Genomic DNA, 21026 nt, shown 5'->3' on the forward strand with positions numbered 1-21026 from the left:
CCACAACTTTTAACCTTTCTTTAGGTTGCAGTCCCATAGCAAGTGCACTAAGGAATGATTTTTGCTACTACTTCTCCTCGTTCCTCCAGCTTTTTCTTTTCTACACTTTTTTACTTAAAAAAAAAAAAAAAAAACCTTTAAATTTTGCTTACAGACCCAGAGCAATCTGAAACAACCACCACAACCAAAATAACCACAGTAAAATAATAAGAAGTATGTGTGGGTTTATAGTTATTTCAAGCATTTCATAGACACTTTCCTGAGGTTAACAAATATACACAATGAACAATACGTGGTAAATTTGGATGAGTCATTCCTGTATATAGAATCTCTGGAAATCTCAACCACTGTTCTTGTCAATCATCAGCTGATTTAATTCTCATAACTCCTGAAGAAAATAATTTTAATTTCTACCATGAAAAATATGTTGCACGAAATGCATTTGCATGAACAGAATGGACAAGTTAGTAATAATGCATGAACATTAATCATGTAATTTACCTTTTACATTTAAACACCATACTAATGAAAACATCTGTCATTCCCTACTAAGTTATATGTCACTCTCAAAATCAGGGAATTAAGATCCTTCTAAAAACCCAGAAGAATCTGGAAATTAACAATGCATCCTTTTTCTTTATTTTTCTATAGGCTATCACAAAAATCTCACTTAAGAATCAGAACAAAAGCTGTACTCTCAGTGTCTCAGTTACCCTTTGCTGCATAACAAACTACTATGAAATTTGGTGAATTAAAACAAAAAGTCTTCTCTGGGCTTTGTCTGAGCTCACTTATGTGGTTACACTCAGCTGGAGGATCAGATGGGCTGCAGGGTCCAAGGTAGCCTCACTCAACTGTCTGATACTTGGTGTTGGCTGTCAGCTGGGAAGCCTCAGTTCACCTAATGGCTTTTCATCCTCCAGTAAGCACAAGTTTCGTCACATGGAGGTCTCAGGGTAGCATTCTAGGAATGTAAAGGAAGAAACTGAAAATTCTGTTAAGTCCCAGCCTCCGGAACTCACACAACATCACTTCTGGCACATGCTCTTTGTCAAACAAGTCACATGATTAGGCCTGCATCTAGGTCTAAAGGAATAGACTCCACTTCTGGATGGAAGGAACAGCAAAGTCATATTGCACAGGGGCCTGGATACAAGGATTGGAGAAATGTGTGGCCATTAAATAGTCTACCACACCTGGTTACAAAGGCCAACTTTTCAGTTCGTAGAACAGATCGACATCTCATCCCAAGCATTTGAAATGGCAAATGTCCAATGTCAGTGTGCGTCAAGCATTTGAAAAACAGCTTGTATAACACTTACAAATATTCCATACAATTTTCAAAAAGACAGAAGACCAATCCAGAGCCATGTATGGTAAATAATGTTTTTCTGATCAAACCAAGAAGTTGACATCATTAGCATCAAGCTTTATGTGCTAATACAATATTTCCTATTATGTGAAAGCAACCTTGGTGTCCTGTAAGCAAGTGCAGTTGCTCCGAATTCACCAAGAGCTCACCATGGGCCCTCTGGGCTATCACTTCTAAACTGAACAGCACTGTAAATATTCTTTTAAGCAAGTTCCATATGCCAACAACTGTGATAGAAGTTTTTTCCTTAGATGGAAAAAATATATGAGGGGCATAATGAAATGGTAAAAATTTTCCCTGAGTGCTTTGTGAGGACGGAGGAAGGGAGCCTCATCGCCCCTAATCTGGAAGATAACTCCACTGAAACAATGATTTAACCACCATGAAGATATATCTTCTTTCTCTATTATCACCCTTTTTTTTTATTATTATTATACTTTGGGTTTTAGGGTACATGTGCACAATGTGCAGGTTAGTTACATATGTATACATGTGCCATGCTGGTGTGCTGCACCCATTAACTCGCCATTTAGCATTAATATTATCACCCTTTTTACTATATTTTTAAATTTTAGATGATGTTCTAGAAAAACTACAAGTAAAAAACAAAACTTCTTTTCCCAAAATGATGTAATCAGAGAAGGTTGGGCAAAATTCAGATCCACTTTACGTTATTTAAATTTCAGCAATAGCATCTACATTTACAGCTTTTAGTAAGCTTTCACTAGCTATGTCTTGATGTATATAAAGACAGATAAATAACAAAATTAATAGTAATTATTTTGTCTCATTCAAAGATCTCTATTACTTGTGCTATAAATAACACTGGTCATTAATACTTGTCCACAAACCGTAAGTACTTTTAAATTGTATCTCATTACAGCAAACACCTACAAAACATAGCTTCTTGTCCTTTCCTTCTAGGTAAAGAATTGCTAGATTACAAAGAGGTTCATCTCCTACACATATGCATATGTCTTTGTCTACTGAAAGTGGAAGATTTCTTTCAGTTTTAAATGTTTCCCTTGGACAATGATCAATTTTTTTGTGAGTGGTGTTTTATCTTTTAATTTATTTTAACTGCTTGAAATGGACCAGCTGCAGAGTGGGAAGTGTGTTGACATTTATCTGAAGTCTTATCGTTATTAAATCACTTGTATTATTATACTACATAAACAACTTAATAAACACAGCAAATACTTATCTAACCGGAGTCAGTAAGTCTATTGAGCCAGCCAATTTACTCTTAATTTTCTGAAAAAGATAAAACCTCCTGTATCAGCTGAGTCACTGGGGAAATTAAGTCTTCAGTTATCAAATCTGTTACCAAATCCGAAGTACCCCCCATGAGTACCTGAAGTGCTTTTGATTCTTTCTTTTCTATAGACACCCAACAGAACTGGATAGTGACCTTTCTACTCATTCCACTTCACAAATCTAATTCTTTTTCCACCCTCCCCCAATACCTCAATAACTTTCAGTTGTCCTTTTGCCATACTAAAGGATGTTATCAAGAGATTGTTTAGTTTTCTTCAAATATTTATAGTCACATTCATAATGAAAGAACAATGTGATGCGATCTTCCCAAAGTGAAGTCAAACGGAAGGTTTAAAATGTTCTCTGTGGTCTAACACTAGGCTGTCCAATATGGTAGCCACTAGCCACATTAGAATTTGAATTAATTTAAAATGTAAATTAACTAAAATGAAATAAAATTAAAAATTCCGTTTCTCAGTCACACTAGCCACGTTTGAAGTGCTCAGTAGCTATTTGTGGCCTAGTACACAGAGACAGAATATTTGCATTATCACAGGAAGTTCTACTTTCAATTGCATGTTAAAGTACTTTTGTTGCATTTTTTAGTGCAAAAAAAAAAAAAAAAAAAAAAGTCTATTGAAGCCTCCTTTGTCCCTCTCTTTAATTTCCTTCATTCCCCATGGGAATTGCTGTCATGAAGTTGAACATCTTTCCCACCCATGTTTTTAACATAGATATTTTTCCTGGCCAGCGCGGTGGCTCATGCCTGAAATCCCAGCACTTTGAGAGGCCAAGACGGGCGGATCACGAGGTCAGGAGATCAAGACCATCTTGGCTAACACGGTGAAACCCTGTCTCTATCCGAGTAGCCTGTAGTCCCAGCTACTCGGAAGGCTGAGGCAGGAGAATGTCCTGAACCCGGGAGGCGGAGCTTGCAGTGAGCCGAGATCGCGCCACTGCACTCCAGCCTGGGTGACGGAACAAGACTCCGTCTCAAAAAAAATAAATAAATAAAATGAAATAAAAATAAAATAGATATTTTTCCTAAACTGGATTCATTAAGGAATAGTAGCACTTAAACTTTATATTAATAATAATCTCACTTAAATTTTTTACTCAACATTTTAATTTAGAAATTTATGCAAGTTAATAGTTTGTTTAGTATTTCAGATAGGTAGCTAGGTCTCAGATCATTTTGTATCCCATTGCATGAATATACCCTATTTATTTAGGCATATATGATTTTATTTATATTTTTATAATATCATCCCTCTCACAAATAGCCATTGTTGTGGTTAGGTGATCAGTATAGAAAAAGGTAATGAAATAAAAGTCATGTGGTTAGGTGGTCAGTATAGAAAAAGATAATGAAATAAAAGTGATTATTTCATTTGGCAAGTAGCTACTTCTCTCTCCTATTCCTCACAGCCAAAGCGCACTACCAAAAAGCCTAGGTAATCAGGTGCCGTTAAACATAAAGGCTTCTATGTTTCTCTTCCCCAAACACTGTTTATTTCAAAGACAGTAAACTATTACAGAGATTAAAGGTATAAGATAATTACAGCTGTCAGTGAAAAGAAAAAATTGATAATGTTATCTTGTCATACTTTTTTGTTTTTGTTTTTTGAGACGAAGTCTCGCTCTGTCGCCCAGGCTGGAGTGCAGTGGCATGATCTCGGCTCACTGCAAGCTCCGCCTCCCGGGTTCACACCATTCCCCTGCCTCAGCCTCCCGAGTAGCTGGGGACTACAGGGCGCGTAGCACCACGCCCAACTAATTTTTTGTATTTTTAGTAGAGACGGGGTTTCACCATGTTGGCTAGGGTGGTCTCAATCTCCTGACCTCGTGATCCGCCTGCCTCGGCCTGCCAAAGTGCTAGGATTACAGGAGTCAGCCACCGCGCCCGGCCGTCATAGTTTTAAGTAATGCTACTTACATTTACTTTTTACTCAGATGGAGGATAGGAATATGATCGCTCACATATGGCGGAAGGCACTTGAATAAATCACCGATGCAAGATTAAGGAATAATCATAGTGTAATCAGTAGGACTCAACTCACCCTCTTGGAGAACAGCAACAACAAAAAGTTAAATATTTATTTTTAATGTTCAAATTAGCCACTTCAGTTCCTGTAGTATCAAGTTAGCCTCCGCCTCCTCCCTGTGAATTGTGCAAGAACCAGATGAGTTTTCTTAGTTTGAAAATGGAACTACTGTTTCCAGTTGTGTCTCCAAGAGAGCTGGAGAATATGCTGAGTTTACCTCAGGTCCTGTTCACCTCTTCCTGACTTCCATACACATTTGGCAGCCATGTTGCAAATAGGCCATCCATAGGATGAGAGACTGTCGGTTTTAAGTTTACTTTATACCAAGTATTTTACATATCTTATCTTATTTAATCCTTATAATAATTCTCAAAGGAATGTATTATTTTTATCCCCAGTTCACCTGTGACAAAACTTAAGGCTCAGAGAAATGAAGAAATTGGCAAAGATTGTGCAGGAAGGAAATAACATTAAATTTGAGACATTTGTCTGAAATCAAAGCTCTTTAAACTGCATTTTATTCAATAAATAGTTACTGAGTGAAATATTTTATTAAATAATTCAGAAGAATTAGATTCTAGTCTATTTTGACCAAACTAACTACGTGAACCTGGCAACAATGTTAATAATTATAGGTCTTTCTAGTATTTTATAAAAAAAACTTTATTCCCCTTAGAGCCTCCATTGTCTCACCTATATAATTCGAAAATTAAATTAGATGATCTCTAAAGCCTCTTCCAAGGTTAAAATTGTGTAAATTTAAATGACAAAATCATTAACAAGTGCTGATTAAGAAGCATTTGTTGTAAAAAGACCTGTACAAAAGATAGAAAAACTTCCTGTTCTCAAGGATCCAGTAATCTAAAAAATGCCCACCAGTCACAAATACAAAATTAAAGATAAAGTTGACAGAAAGACAAATATGTGATATACCTTTAAAATCTAATGAATGCTAAAACTACAAATAAAAATAAATGCTGGAAAATATTAATTATAATTTAACTTTCCATTACGCATCGTCAAATTTGACTTGTTTTTAACAAGTGAGACTGCAAGCTCCCTGAAGGCAAGGGATATTTCTTTTCGATTTGCTCCTCTGCATCGTATACCCAGGGCTTAGAATTATGACTCACATAAAATGGTCATTCAATAAATATTTGTTGATTGGGGAAATGAATAAATGGATAGACTTTATTAAATTAATGGGCAACAATATCTTAATTCATTGCCTTTTAGGGCCCTAGGTAGCTTGTTGGCCAGCAGAAAATAATAGTCAATAAAAGGCTGAATTATTAATGCCAGTTTACAGAGGTTATGAGATTGAGTTTGACATCTGTTCATTTACTTATAAGGGAGATAAGAATAGGTACCGTAATGGACTTTTGGGAATGTTTTACTTGTTGTTTTGTTGGTTTGTCTGTTTTTAAAAGGTCAGATCCCATGTCCTCCTGCAGTGTGATATGGAGAGGAGCTAGAAGGTAGTGTATGATTATGGAGGATTATAGGCTACTGAGAGGGTCTACCTGAGAGAGCTTACCTGAGAGGTCTACACAGGACTGAGTTCTGTCACTGTGGTGGCATTGGTGAGTGCTCTCAGTACCATGCAGTGCCTGCCAGGGGGTGTATCTTCATCAGAAGTTCTCACCACTGTGGGGTGAGAACCTGCTTTCCCAGTTTTCCACCTACATCTTCATGCATTGTGAACCAAAGGATCTGCACCTCTTCTCTGACATTTTGCTGAGCTCTATACTAACTACACAGAATACCATCAGAAAGCACATCCCTCAGAGGGCAGGACATGATAGTGTGATGCTTAAAGCCCACACCCCAGGTACTGGGTGGGACCAGTGGATCAGAGAACCCACCTCAATTCCATTAGAGTTTCTAGATCTGAAATATTTCAACAAATAATCTATACCAGTGGTCCCCAACCTTTCTGGCACCAGGGACTGGTTTCATGGACAATTTTCCCATAGATGGGGGTGCAGGAGGGATGGTTTGGGAATGAAACTGTTCATCAGGTCATCAGGCATTAATTAGATTCTCATAAGGAGTGCACAACCTAGATCCCTCACATGTGCAGTTCACAATAGAGTTTGTGCCCCTATGAGAATCTAATGCCACTGCTGATCTGACAGGAGTTGGAGCTCAGGCAGTAATGCTCACTCACCACCACTCACCTCCTGTTGTGTGGCCTGGTTCCTAACCACAGATCAGTGCCAGTGCCGGGGGTTAGGGACCCCTGGTCTATACTACATGCTTGGAAGAGAAAGGAGACAAAGCCATAGAAACCCGACATGTCCATTCATCATGGATTGACATAAAATATAATATTATTAAGCAAAAATTTCTATCATGAAAAAACAGTTTGCAAAATAGAATGATGTTGGGTGTTTATTCTAAATTTTTTATTTGCTTTTATGGCTAATTGTAGTCAATATTTTTTAAATCCCAATATAGCGTGGGAAAATTTTAGAGCAATAACTTGACATAGAAAAATACCTTAAGAACCACTGCCCATTTCCACATTTTATGAACAAGAAACTAAGGTCTGATCAAATTAATGAAATAAAGCGAGAAAACAAGGTTAGAGAAAAAAAAATTAAAAAGAAATTAACAAAGCCTCTGAGAAATATGGGGCTATGTGAAAAGACCAAATCTATGTTTGATTGGTGTACCTGAAGGTGACGGGGAGAATGGAACCAAGATGGAAAACACTGTTCAGGATATTATCCAGGAGAACTTCCCCAACATAGCAAGGCAGGCCAACATTCAAATTCAGGAAATACAGAGAATGCCACAAAGATACTCCTCAAGAAGAGAACCCCAAGACACATAATTGTCAGATTCACCAAGGTAGAAATGAAGGAAAAAGTGTTAAGGGCAGCCAGAGAGAAAGGTCGAGTTACCCACAAAGGGAGGCCCAAAAGACTAACAGTGGATCTCTCAGCAGAAACCCTAGAAGCCAGAGGAGAGTGGGGGCCAATATGCAACATTATTAAAGAAAAGAATTTTCAACCCAGAATTTCATACCCAGCCAAACTAAGCTTCATAAGTGAAGGAGAAATAAAAATCCTTTACAGACAAGCAAATACTGAGAGATTTTGTCACCACCAGGCCTGCCATACAAGGGCTCCTAAAGGAAGCACTAAACATGGAAAGAAACAACCAGTACCAGCCACTGCAAAAACAAGCCAAATTGTAAAGACCATCCATCCTATGAAGAAACTGCATCAATTAACAGGCAAAATAATCAGCAAACATCATAATGATAGGATCAAATTTGCACATAACGATATTAATCTTAAATGTAAATGGGCTAAATGCCCCAATTAAAAGACACAGATTAGCAAATTGGATAAAGAGTCAAGACCCATCAGTATGCTGTATTCAGGAGACCCATCTCATGTGCAAAGATGCACATAGGCTCAAAATAAAGGGATGGAGGAAGATCTACCAAGCAAATGGAAAGCAAAAAAAGCAGGGGTTGTAATCCTAGTCTCTGACAAAACAGACTTTAAACCAACAAAGATCAAAAGAGACAAAGAAGGCCATTACATAATGGTAAAGGGATCAATTCAACAAGAAGAGCTAACTATGCTAAATATATATGCACCCAATATAGGAGCACCCAGATTCATAAAGCAAGTCCTTAGAGACCTACAAAGAGACTTAGACTGTCACATGAAATTAATGGGAGACTTTAACACCCCACTGTCAATATTAGACACATCAACGAGACAGAAGGTTAACAAGGATATCCAGAACCTGAACTCAGCTCTGCAACAAGCAGACCTAATAGACATCTACAGAACTCTCCACCCCAAATCAACAGAATATACATTCTTCCCAGCACCGCATCCCACTTATTCTAAAATTGCCCACATAATTGGAAGTAAAGCACTCCTCAGCAAACGTAAAGAAACAGAAATAACAACAAACTGTCTCTCAGGTCACAGTGCAATCAAATTAGAACTCAGGATTAAGAAACTTACTCAAAACCAGACAACTACATGGAAACTGAACAACTTGCTCCTGAATGACTACTGGGTAAATAATGAAACGAAGGCAGAAACAAAGATGTTCTTTGAAACCAATGAGAACAAAGACACAATGTATCAGAATCTCTGGGACACATTTAAAGTAGTGCTGAGAGGGAAATTTATAGCACTAAATGCCCACAAGAGAAAGCAGGAAAGATCTAAAATCAACACCCTAACGTCACAATTAAAATAACTAGAGAAGCAAGAGCAAACAAATTCAAAAGCTAGCAGAAGGCAAGAAATAACTAACATGAGAGCAGAACTAAAGGAGATAGAGATACAAAAAATCCTTCAAAACATCAATGAATCTAGGAGATGGTCTTTTGAAAAGGCCAACAAAATTGATAGACTGTTAACAAGACTAATAAAGAAGACAAGAGAGAGGAATCAAATAGACACAATAAAAAATGGTAAAGAGGATATCACCACCGATCCCACAGAAATACAAACTACCATCAGAGAATACTATAAATACCTCTATGCAAATAAACTAGAAAATCTAGAAGAAATGGATAAATTCCTTGACACATACACCCTCCCAAGACTAAACCAGGAAGAAGTTGAATCTCTGAATAGACCAATAACAGGCTCTGAAATTGAGGCAATAATTAATAGCTTACCAACCAAAAAGAGTCCAGGACCTGATGGATTCACAGCCGAATTCTACCAGAGGTACAAGGAGGAGCTGGTACCATTCCTTCTGAAACTATTCCAATCAACAGAAAAAGAGGGAATCCTCCCTAACTCATTTTATGAGGCCAACATCATCCTGATACCAAAGCCTGGCAGAGACACAACAAAAAAAGAGAATTTTAGACCAATATCCCTGATGAACATTGATGCAAAAAATCCTCAACAAAATACTGGCAAACCAAATCCAGCAGCACATCAAAAAGCTTATCCACCACCATCAAGCTGGCTTCATCCCTGGGATGCAAGGCTGATTCAACATACGCAAATCAATAAATGTAATCCATCACATAAACAGAACCAACAACAAAAACCACATGATTATCTCAATAGATGCAGAAAAGGCCTTCGACAAAATTCAACAGCCCTTCATGCTAAAAACTCTCAATAAACTAGGTATTCATGGAAGAAATCTCAAAATAATAAGAGCTATTTATGACAAACCCACAGCCAATATCATACCGAATGGACAAAAACTGGAAGTATTCTCTTTAAAAACTGGCACAAGACGAGGATGCCCTCTCTCACCACTCCTATTCAACATAATGTTGGAAGTTCTGGCCAGGGCAATGAGGCAAGAGAAAGAAATAAAGGGTATTCGATTAGGAAATGATGAAGTCAAATTGTCCCTGTTTGCAGATGACATGACTGTATATTTAGAAAACCCCATCATCTCAGCCCAAAATCTCCTTAAACTGATAAGCAACTTCAGCAAAGTCTCAGGATACAAAATCAATGTGCAGAAATCACAAGCATTCCTATACACCATAACAGACAAACAGAGAGCCAAATCATGAGTAAACTCCCATTCACAATTGCTACAAAGACAGTAAAATACCTAGGAATCCAACTTACAAGGGATGTGAAGGACCTCTTCAAGGAGAACTACAAACCACTACTCAACGAAATAAAAGAGAACACAAACGAATGGAAGAATATTCCATGCTCATGGATAGGAAGAATCAATATCGTGAAAATGGTCATATTGCCCAAAGTAATTTATAGATTCAATGCCATCCCCATCAAGCTACCAATGACTTTCTTCACAGAATTGGAAAAAAAACTACTTTAAGGTTCATATGGAACCAAAAAAGAGCCCGCATTGCCAAGACAATCCTAAGCAAAAACAACAAAACTGTAGGCATCACGCTACCTGACTTCAAACTATACTACAAGGCTATAGTAACCAAAACAGCATGATACTGGTACTAAAACAGATATATAGACCAATGGAACAGAACAGAGGCCTCAGAAATAACACCACCCATCTACAACCATCTGATCTTTGACAAACCTGACAAAAACGAGAAATGGGGAAAGGATTCCCTATTTAATAAATGGTGCTGGGAAAACTGGCTAGCAATACGTAGAAAGCTGAAACTGGACCCCTTCCTCACTTCCTATACAAAAATTAATTCAATATGGATTAAAGACTTAAATGTTAGACCTAAAACCATAAAAACCCTAGAAGAAAACCTAGGCAATGCCATTCAGGACATAGGCATGGGCAAGGACTTCATGACTAAAACACCAAAAGTAATGGCAACAAAAGCCAAAATAGACAAATGGGATCTAATTAAACTAAAGAGCTTCTGCACAGCAAAATAAACTACCAGCAGAGTGAACAGGCAACCTACAGAATGGGAGAAAATTTTTGCAATCTACCCATCTGACAAAGGGCTAATATCCAGAATCTACAAAGAACCCAAACAAATTTATGAGAAAAAAACAAACAACCCCATCAAAAAGTGGGCAAAGGATATGAACAGACACTTCTCAAAAGAAGACATCTATGCAGGCAACAGACACATGAAAAAATGCTCATCATCACTGGTCATCAGAGAAATGCAAATCAAAACCACAATGAGATACTATCTCACACCAGTTAGAATGGCGATCATTAAAAAGTCAGGAAACAACAGATGCTGGAGAGGATGCGGGGAAATAGGAACGTTTTTACACTGTTGGTAGGAGGGTAAATTAGTTCAACTATTGTGGAAGACAGTGTGGCAATTCCTCAAGGATCTAGAACTAGAATTACCATTTGACCCAACAATCCCATTACTGGGTATATACCCAAAGGATTATAAATCATGCTACTAAAAAGACACATGCACACATATGTTTATTGCAGCACTATTCACAATAGCAAAGACTTGGAACCAACCCAAATGTCCAACAATGATAGACTGGATTAAGAAAACGTGGCACATATGCACATAGAATACTATGCAGCCATAAAAAAGGATTAGTTCATGTCCTTTGCAGGGACATGGATGCAGCTAGAAACCATCATTCTCAGCAAACTATCACAAGGACAGAAAACCAAACACTGCATGTTCTCACTCATAGGTGGGAATTGAACAATGAGATCACTTGGAAACAAGGTGGGAACATCACACACTGGAGCCTGTTGGGGGGTGGGGGACTGGGGGAGGGATAGCATTAGGAGAAATACCTAATGTAAATGATGAGTTGACGGATGCAGCAAACCAACATGGCACATGTATACCTGTGTATCTAACCTGCATGTTGTGCACATGTACCCTAGAACTTAAACAATAATAATAATTAAAAAAAGAAAGAAACTAAGGTCTACAGGGTGTTAAGTAACTTGTGGTATGGTCGAGAACTAAATTCTCCCTTTGGCTATATACTTGACATTTCTCTTGCTAGGAATTCCTTTATTGCCCAGCTAATAAAGGTGTGTAATCCTCCAAAGATCTCAAAAATTTCTGACTGTGAGCCATTTTGATTCTGAACTCATCAAACCATCTCTGTTTTTTAATACCATAAATCATGAGATATTTCTATAATAAATAAAGCAATTACTCCTCTACTCCCAAAATGCATGGTACCAACTCATGGCCACTGAGCATTTTTTAAAATTCTAGCTGTGTTGTTCTGATTCCAATTATACACAGTTTTTAAAAAGTCTTTGCTTATAAGAAATCTAAGCCAGGAAAATTTTTGGTAGCTTTAAATAGGAGATTAATAAGACTCTTAGAATGACCTGAGTATGACCCCAAACACTTTAGAATGGCACCTTTAAATATCACTGCCAAACAAGCTTTAAGAAATGATGTCCTTAAAGTCATTCATGAACATCTCAAAGAATTAAGAAATGGGTGAAGGAGGTCCTTGTCTTGATTACCGTTAAAGAAAACTCTAGCTATAATTATAGTCTTTTTTCAGACAGATAGAAATTGATTACTCACTTCTATCAGAATTAAATGTGTGGGCACAGGAGGCATCAGGCTTAGGTTGGAATTATGGAATCTCAGCACTAATGCATCTAGCTCAGCGACCTCAGGCAAGTTACAGCATTTCTCTCAGTTTATTCAACTGTAAAATGAGAGTAATAATAATAACTTCCTCTCAGGATTAGTGTGAAGACTAAAGGAGTCATCTGTAAGTGCAATAGGTTGAATTGTGTTCCCCTCTTCCCAAAATGTATGTTGAGGTCCTAACTCCTAGTCCCTGTGAATGTGACCTGATTTGGGAAAATTAGGATCTTTGCAGATGTAATCAAAGTAAGATGAGATCATTCTGAATTAGAGTAGGCCCTAATCCAAGATGACTGGTGTCCTAATAAGAGAAGACACATGGCCGGGCGCGGTGGCTCACACTTGTAATCCCAGCACTTTGGGAGGCCAAGCTGGGCGGATCACGAGGTCAGGAGATCGAGACCACAGTGAAACCCCGTCTCTACTAAAAATACAAAAAAAAATTAGCCAGGTGCAGTGGCAGGCGCCTGGAGTCCCAGCTACTCGAGAGGCTGAAGCAGAAGAATGGCATGAACCCGGGATGGGGAGCTTGCAGTGAACGGAGATCGCGCCACAGCACTCCAGCCTGGGTGACACAGCGAGACTCCATCTCAAAAAAAAAAAAAAAAAAAAAGAGAAGACACACACAGGAACGAACACCATGTGAAGATGGAGGCAAAGACTGAAATGATGCTGCCAACAAGCCAAGGAATGCCAGAGGCTACCAGAAAACGAAAGAGGCAAAGAAGGATCCTCCCCTAGAGATTTTGGAAGGAATTTGGCTCTGTTGATGCACTCGTTTTGGTCTTTACGCCTCCGGAGCTCAGAAAATAAATTTGTGTTGTTTTAAGCCACCCAATTTGTGGCACTGGGTTACAACAGCCCTAGCAAACTAATGCAGGAAGGTTCTAACATAGAACTTAGCACATAATAAGAGCTCAATAAATTATTATTATTACTACTACTCAAGAGTGATGTTATATCAAGGTGTCAATAGAAAAAAGAGTGATGTATGTTATGCTTTACACAGCAAGGGATAAAGATACATTATAGATCATATCATAAGCTTCAGGACCTTTCTTTAACACAGATTTCTTAGAAGGCCCTACACTACACCTTATTTTGTATTCTGAAAGTTGTATAAGCTTCAGGCCCCACAAAATCATGATCCACTCCTTCCTCTGACAGTTTGGAATTCCTGACTTTGAATTTTGCTGTTTCCAGTAAAAGCATGGGCAAGCTGCCTTTTCCCTGCTTTCAAGACTTATGAAATCTTATGGCCCTAGCCTTGCCCTTGCTGTCTCTTGTGAAGCTGCAGCTCTTTAATCACTTACCAGTACCATGGGTAGGAGCTAAAACCCCTGGTTTGGTGTCCTTGCCTCCGAGTCTCATGAACTTGCTTCGTTGACTCCTGTGAAGAGAAAAGTAAAATGGCCCACAGAGAGTCACATTTTCAGCCTCCAGTGCTCTTAAGATTTGTCTCATTTCATCGAAGAAGTACGACTATGAGTCTGTTGTTATGTAGTATCAAGGGCTGGAGAATCCCTTTCAGCCCATATTTTCCCAGAAAGTCTATTTCTAGCTCATTCTCAAATTTCTCATAACCATCATGCCCCCAAAACTACCAGTGCTGCTCTACAAGAAGTGCTAGATTCCGTAGTTATGTAGAAAATTCACATATCTGTTTGTGGCTGCAGGCCCTTAGCTAAAACAAACCGCTCCCCGTTCAGAAGACCCTTAAACATTTAAAATATAGAAACTCCTTCAGAACTAAGCAAATGGATGTAGCTTTCCTTTGGTTTCTCACAGGCTCTCAAGGGGGTCATTATTTTGTTTTTTTTTTTAAAAAAAAAAGGTTAAATTTGGATTTTCACATACAGAGTTTTCTTAAAGCAGGTTGATCTGCCCAGAAGCTCTGAGAAAAAATTTATATGAGTGTCTATCTTGCTTATTAGGGTACACATGGATATGATTAAAAATATGTAGAAAAGCATTTGGGGATGAATTGTTAAGTCTTTCCTCTATTCTTTTAGTTTGTACAATTTAACATTGCACAAGCCAGTAACCTTAAGTTGGGGGGGATTACCCAAATTTGAATGCAGTATTCCAAGGCAATCCCAGCCAATCAGCTTTGTTCACCAATTAACAAGGCTGCATCTTTATTGCATGGTCCCAAAGGAAACACTGAAGAATTCGATCCCTTCTCCAATACATTTTGCAAATAACAGAGATTCCTTGGAAATTGCTAAATCACCTCTTAACTAATATCTTTCTTGATTAAAAGGTGAAAATTTGTTTTACCACATCACTTTGTAGGTGAGTAGGGAAGACTTGTAGAAAAGTACTTCACTAGGAAGTTTTGGGATAGAAAAAAAGGAACACACAAAGGATTGGAATAGTATCTATGTTCATCCCAACCCCTGTTTATTCTACCACCTCCACAATGAGACTCCACATTTATTTCACATGCAGAACTTCCTTTTACTTCAAAGGGAATTCCACCTCTTCCAGGAATAAAAAGGGATAAGCCAGCAAGGTGCAGTTGCTGTGATGATGAAAAACCATCCTAGAACCATGATGTAGTACCTAGAAGTAACGCAAACTTGATAGCACTGGTACATGCATTTTCATTTCAGGTCAGAACACCAAGATGAAGTTCTAATTGTGTTCCAATTCATTTTGACCTGAAATAGATTAGCAATTGGATTTTGAAAAATGTGTGCCATGCTACATTGTTAAATCACTGTAAATCAGAGGATGATGAACTAACCTGATGTTAATTGTGAATATTGCTTCCAGGCCTCATTTCTTTAACAATGTGGAACTATGCTTTATTTTCAATAGCTTTTCCAATATGCTTAATTGCATATTATAAGTGAAAGCTCTCTGTAAAATTCTAAAGCCTTACCTATTAAACTTTCTTCCATTATTATTATCTACATTCAATTTTCACACAGAAAATCTTCCCATTTACTACCTTCAAATAAAACCTTAGTAATTGTCAGTGTTTCTAATGTAAATATCTTTACAAAGCCCAATAAACTCCCCTCTCTCTCCTTTTTGATTCATAGAGATTTTAATCTGATAATACAACTCAGAAGGTATATACTTTAATAAGTACTGAATGTAAAACACAGAAACTTTCATTGTTAGAATATTCCTAAATCCTTTGATTGAAAAGATCCTAATACTAAAAGCATTTTCAAAGGAAACGAGGAAAGACACAATCCCATTATTACATTATTTTCTTGGCATTAAAAAAAAAGTTCCATGACCCACTTTATTAGTGGTTTTCCTAGTCAAGCTTATAATGATTTCTGGCCTCTGCCCTTGGGTGCTTTCTGAGGGATTTAGAGGCATATATCACCTTGACTGATATGCGATATAACTATTTAGTACAGCTATGAAATTAACTGTTCACCCTTTAGCCTGGGGCTTAATGGAATACGGGCTGGATATCACGGGCATTATTTAATAACTCACACTTTATCCCTTCCCTTTATGAAGTTCAACATTTTAACAAATGATGACCACTTGTTGCTTTTGCTGAGATTCCCCTATGTTAGCCTGACAAAGAACATTCTTCCGTTTCATTCATGAATTCATTCAACAAATATTTGGTTAGTACCTACTGTGTGCAGGGTGCTAGGTGCAGGAATTAATGGTGAACCAAAGAAACCCACTCTTCATGAAGCTTACAGTGAGAGCCTTTCCTAAAAATTATGTAGCATTCAAGGCCGGGTGTGGTGGCTCACAACTCGTAATCCCAGCACTTTGGGAGGCCAAGGTAGGCAGATCACTTGAGGCCAGGAGTTCGAGACCAGCCTGGCCAACATGGTGAAACCCCATCTCTACTAAAAATATAAAAATTAGCCAGGAGTGGTGGCGGGCACCTGTAATCCCAGCTACTTGGGAGGCTGAGGCAGGAGAATCACTTGAACCCAGGAGGTGGAGGTTGCAGTTAGCTGAGATCATGCCACTGCACTCCAGCCTGGGGGACAGAGCAAGACTCCATAAAAAAAAAAAAAAAAAAAAATGGCATTCATACTCTTTTAAGGTTCCTATATAGTCTCACCTACCACATTTAGCTAGTCCTTGTTTATCTGAAATTCTGTGTTGTTTTTTCAGTCATCTCAACTTCCTGTGTTTACAATATAGTATTATATTTCCATGGGAGAAAAGTTTAAAAAACAGTCCAAATAATGCAGTTTGTTGTGAAGACTTTGCATTAGATGTGAAACCATATTCCTACACCAAGCATTTCCCAGACAGTCTCAATTTATGAGACTGCATTGAATTCAGTGTTGATATTGTGGTGTTTTGGAATCATCATCTTGTTCCATGACTTTGCCTCACTGTTTCTCATGAATTGGAGGTGGCAGGGAGGCAGGAGAGAATTAAGAAAGTTAGCAACTTTGTTTTAAGGTATCACAAGCATTTTTTGCTATGTGTCCCCACAGTACTTAACATATAAATCTGTATATTGCATATTATTTTCTATAACCTGCCTTTTTCATTCCAATTTCCAGTTCCTACCCTGTAATTTCTAAGTACACATAATTACTGCTTCAGGTGCTAAATTCTACATTCACAAGTATCTACACCCCAGCTCTCCAAAACAAAAGACATCAGCTAGCTAAATACAATTACCATATTATAAAATGTACAAATTTCAGCAATAACCATGGCTTAAGAATATTCAAACATAGACACTCTTCCTCAAGGATTTCTTCCTAGTGAAATATAGGCTTTAACAATTTTGACTTCAGGATACCTCTTTAATAAGTGGCCAGTCTCCATGACTGGGGACAGTGGCTCACACCTGTAATCCCAACACTTTGGAAAACCAAGGTGGGAGAATTTTTTGAGCCCAGGTGTTCAAGACCAGCCTGGGCAACATCATGAGACTCCATCTCTGCAAAAAAAAACTTTAAAAATTAGCCAGGCATGGTGGTACATGCCTGTAGCCCCAGCTATTTGAGAGGCTGAGGCAGGAGGATTGCCTGAGCCCAGGTGACTGAGGCTGCAGAGAGCCGTGATTGTGTCGCTGCACTCCAACCTGTGTAACAGACCAAGACCTGCATCTCTAATAATAATAGTAATAAACAAGTGGCCAATCTCCAAATGTTAGGAAACAGAAAATAGATGTAACAAGAAAAGTAAGTGTGACTATATGAATATTTACAATTTTTCCTTTTCCTGGTAGGGAAGACTCTATATTTCAGTTCAATATTTATATATGTATTCAGCAAGGAAATATTTAGTTACCATTACCAGACATTTTTCTAGATGTTGAAGATATTATTGTGGGGAAAAAGAACAAAACAAGTTCCTGCCCCCATGAAGTTTACCTTCCAAAAGAAGAGGCAGATAAGCCCCCTGTTTGGTCACTTTTTCAGCTACATCAGGAAGGAGCTCTACGTGATGTTAATGTTGATAGACAATATTTAATTTTTCTTTGTAATGAATAACATAACATATTTAAAATACTTAACATGCAGTCTAAATATAGCACCTTTATGACTACAATTCACCAGTGGTCTCAGGTAACATTTTATTGGTAATAATGATTATTTAAAAACCATCGAGAGTTAGCTAATTCTATAAATAGGAATAGTAATGGAAAACTATAGTACCTGTCCTCATAACTTATTTAAAGGAGGACAATCAATTACATCTTTGAAGAGCAGTTTGACAATATTCTCATTTGACATGATATATACATACGTATATATATTTGTGAATGCATTGAACGTGTCTGTGGCAGGATATGCAAGAAACAGGTAGCTGGCTGTCTTCAGGAAGATCTTAGGTAGCCTATTACCTAATACTTCCAGCTGTCTACAGCCAACATCCATTCTGATGGATTGGAGTCTGTGCCACACTGATTGTTAAATGCCCAAATATCACACTGGCAAAGCTTATCAAAATTTTAATTAAACGTATTCTTAAACCCAACAATTCCACGTATGTGTATATCCTAAAGATATACTTGCATATGTAAGAAATAATCTATGTAAAATGATATTCATTAAAATATTATTCAATATAGCAAGGAATTGGAAATGACCTCAATGTCCATCAATGGAGGACTGCTTAAATAGATTATGCTACATTGATAAAATATTATGTAGTTTTTTAAAAGCATGGAACAGGCCAAGCATGGTGGCTCATGCCTGTAATCTCAGAACTTTGGGAGGCCAAGTGGGTGGATCACCTGAGGTCAGGGGGGTTCGAGTCCAGCCTGAACAACATGGAGAAACCCCGTCTCTACTAAAAATACAAAATTAGCTGGGCGTGGTGGCATATGCTTGTAATCCCAGCTACTCGGGAGGCTGAGGCAGTAGAATCGCTTGAACCTGGGAGACAGAGGTTGTGGCAAGCCGAGATCGCACCATTGCACTCCAGCCTAGGCAACAAGAGTGAAACTCCATCTCAAAAAAAAAGAAAAGGCATGGAACAACTCTGCATGCAATGATATTAAAAAAACTCTTCAAAAAGCATTATTAAATGAAAAACATCAAAGTAGAAGACACTGTGCAACATGCTATCATTTGTGTATGTGTATGTGTTGAATGCAGGTGCGTAATATATATATACACATACACACATATTTACATACGTATATGTATTTGTGAATGCATTGAACGTGTCTAGGGCAGGATATGCAAGAAACAGGTAGCTGGTTGTCTTCAGGAAGATCTTAGGTAGCCTATTACCTAATACTTCTAGGAGGGAGGAGGATTACTTTTTGCCTCAAATCCCTTTTGCCACCTTTTAAACTTATTACCATATGCATGTATAACTTTTTATACTATTTTTTCAAAGAAAATCAATCAAATAAACATGGTGACCCTTATTTTCTTTATACCTAGAGAAAATTTTAGCTTCCTAAACATTAAAATGGGGAACAAAAAAAATCAAACATTCTCAAGTAGCTTCTACTCTAACCAGAAAGTATGGCATACATATTCACACTGTGGGGTTTTTCCCTCTTTGTCTTTAATTCTAACAAAATGTCATTAATGTGTATATTTTACATCTTTTCACTATGTATATGTCAGAGGATTGATAAGCAATCTGCACATAGTTTAGAACCAGTGTCTGATTTTCTTCTTTTGGGTTTAATGTTGTCAAATGGGGTATAAAGTTGCCTGCATTCTCCTCAGTAAAAGTTGGTTCTTGGGGACTCTGCATCAAGATGAGGCTTATTACTCATCCCTTGGCATATCAATTCTCACTTTCTACTCAGAGACATACAGAAAAGACTTCCACATATTGGGCTAGACCTCTTGTTCTCAGAAAATTCAGAATTTCTTTAGAGGGCACCAAGGTAGATCCTTGCAATGGCTTTAAAAACAAAAAGAAAAGAAATGTAATTCAATTATTTTAAGGGCAATGTCTTTAATTTTTCACTTTACTTATTGTCAACCACTGATGCATATTGACATAAGTATAAATAGATTATTTTCAAAGACTGTCAGGGAAGATTTTTAATCTATAATAAACAAAGAAAAGTTCGCATCTCCAGAAAACTAATGAAACTTTGTGTCAAGATGAATTTAGCACATTAAATTTGTTGCAGATTTAAATCAATGCAGATAGTGCCAAATAAAACAAAACAAAACAAAACAAATACAAGGGAAGATTCAGAAACATTGATCATGGCCAAAATACGCCCCAACACTGTTAAGAGGTTTACTTCAGTAATATCTGTGGTCATTGACTAGATCAATGAAACTCATTCTCTCAAGAGCATCCAATTATCAGTTTACTGTAGAGTGAGCATTCTAATAAATCAGCATACTTTACATAGAATTAGACAAAGCCAACATGTAGGTTAATAACACCATGCAAAAAAAAAATCTAGTATGCATTCCCAATAAGTCCAGAAAAGTAGTCTTGTGATAAATTATTTTATTTAAGTTTGACTCATACATGCAAACATTTCCAAGCCATGCCATTCTGACAGGTAGTTTATGGCTAGCAGTATTAACAGAGTTTGATTAAGCACTTAAGAGATCAATATACCTCTGTCATATTTACCCAAAAAAACCCAGCATGTTCAGTGAGTGCAAATGAACATGAATTGAGGTACTATATTATTCAGAAACTTAACAGTAATATTTTTTACAATTGCTTTGGTCATTTGGAAAATGGCCCTTCCTAATAGAATTCAACAGCTTAGATGCAATGAACTGAAAAATGAATAAAGTAAGAGAAATATCAGAAACAAAATAAATCAAGTCAGTTAATATTGGCTTGAGATTTTTTTCCCCAAGAAATATCCACTGATTATAGGTAAAGAAGATTTTGTTGACAGCTAAGCAAAATACTAACAATAACAAATTGT

The 21026-nt window shown here is 37.5% G+C and overlaps 1 long non-coding RNA gene across 9 annotated transcripts in view; it reads right to left on the reverse strand.

The window, feature by feature from the left end:
- Window positions 1–21026, reverse strand: part of LOC112134369 (uncharacterized) — a 305398-nt gene that overhangs the window by 241383 nt on the left and 42989 nt on the right. For 8 of the 9 annotated variants that reach the window (XR_008526999.2, XR_008526996.2, XR_008526997.1 and 5 more), the window contains exon 2: window positions 14008–14084. The exons of the other annotated variant lie outside the window; for it this stretch is intronic. This is a non-coding gene — a long non-coding RNA (uncharacterized LOC112134369). The remainder of the gene's footprint in view (window positions 1–14007; window positions 14085–21026) is intronic. 9 annotated transcript variants of the gene reach the window in all.

Source organism: Pongo abelii, chromosome 6, assembly GCF_028885655.2.
Source record: "Pongo abelii isolate AG06213 chromosome 6, NHGRI_mPonAbe1-v2.0_pri, whole genome shotgun sequence".
NCBI lineage: Eukaryota > Metazoa > Chordata > Mammalia > Primates > Hominidae > Pongo > Pongo abelii.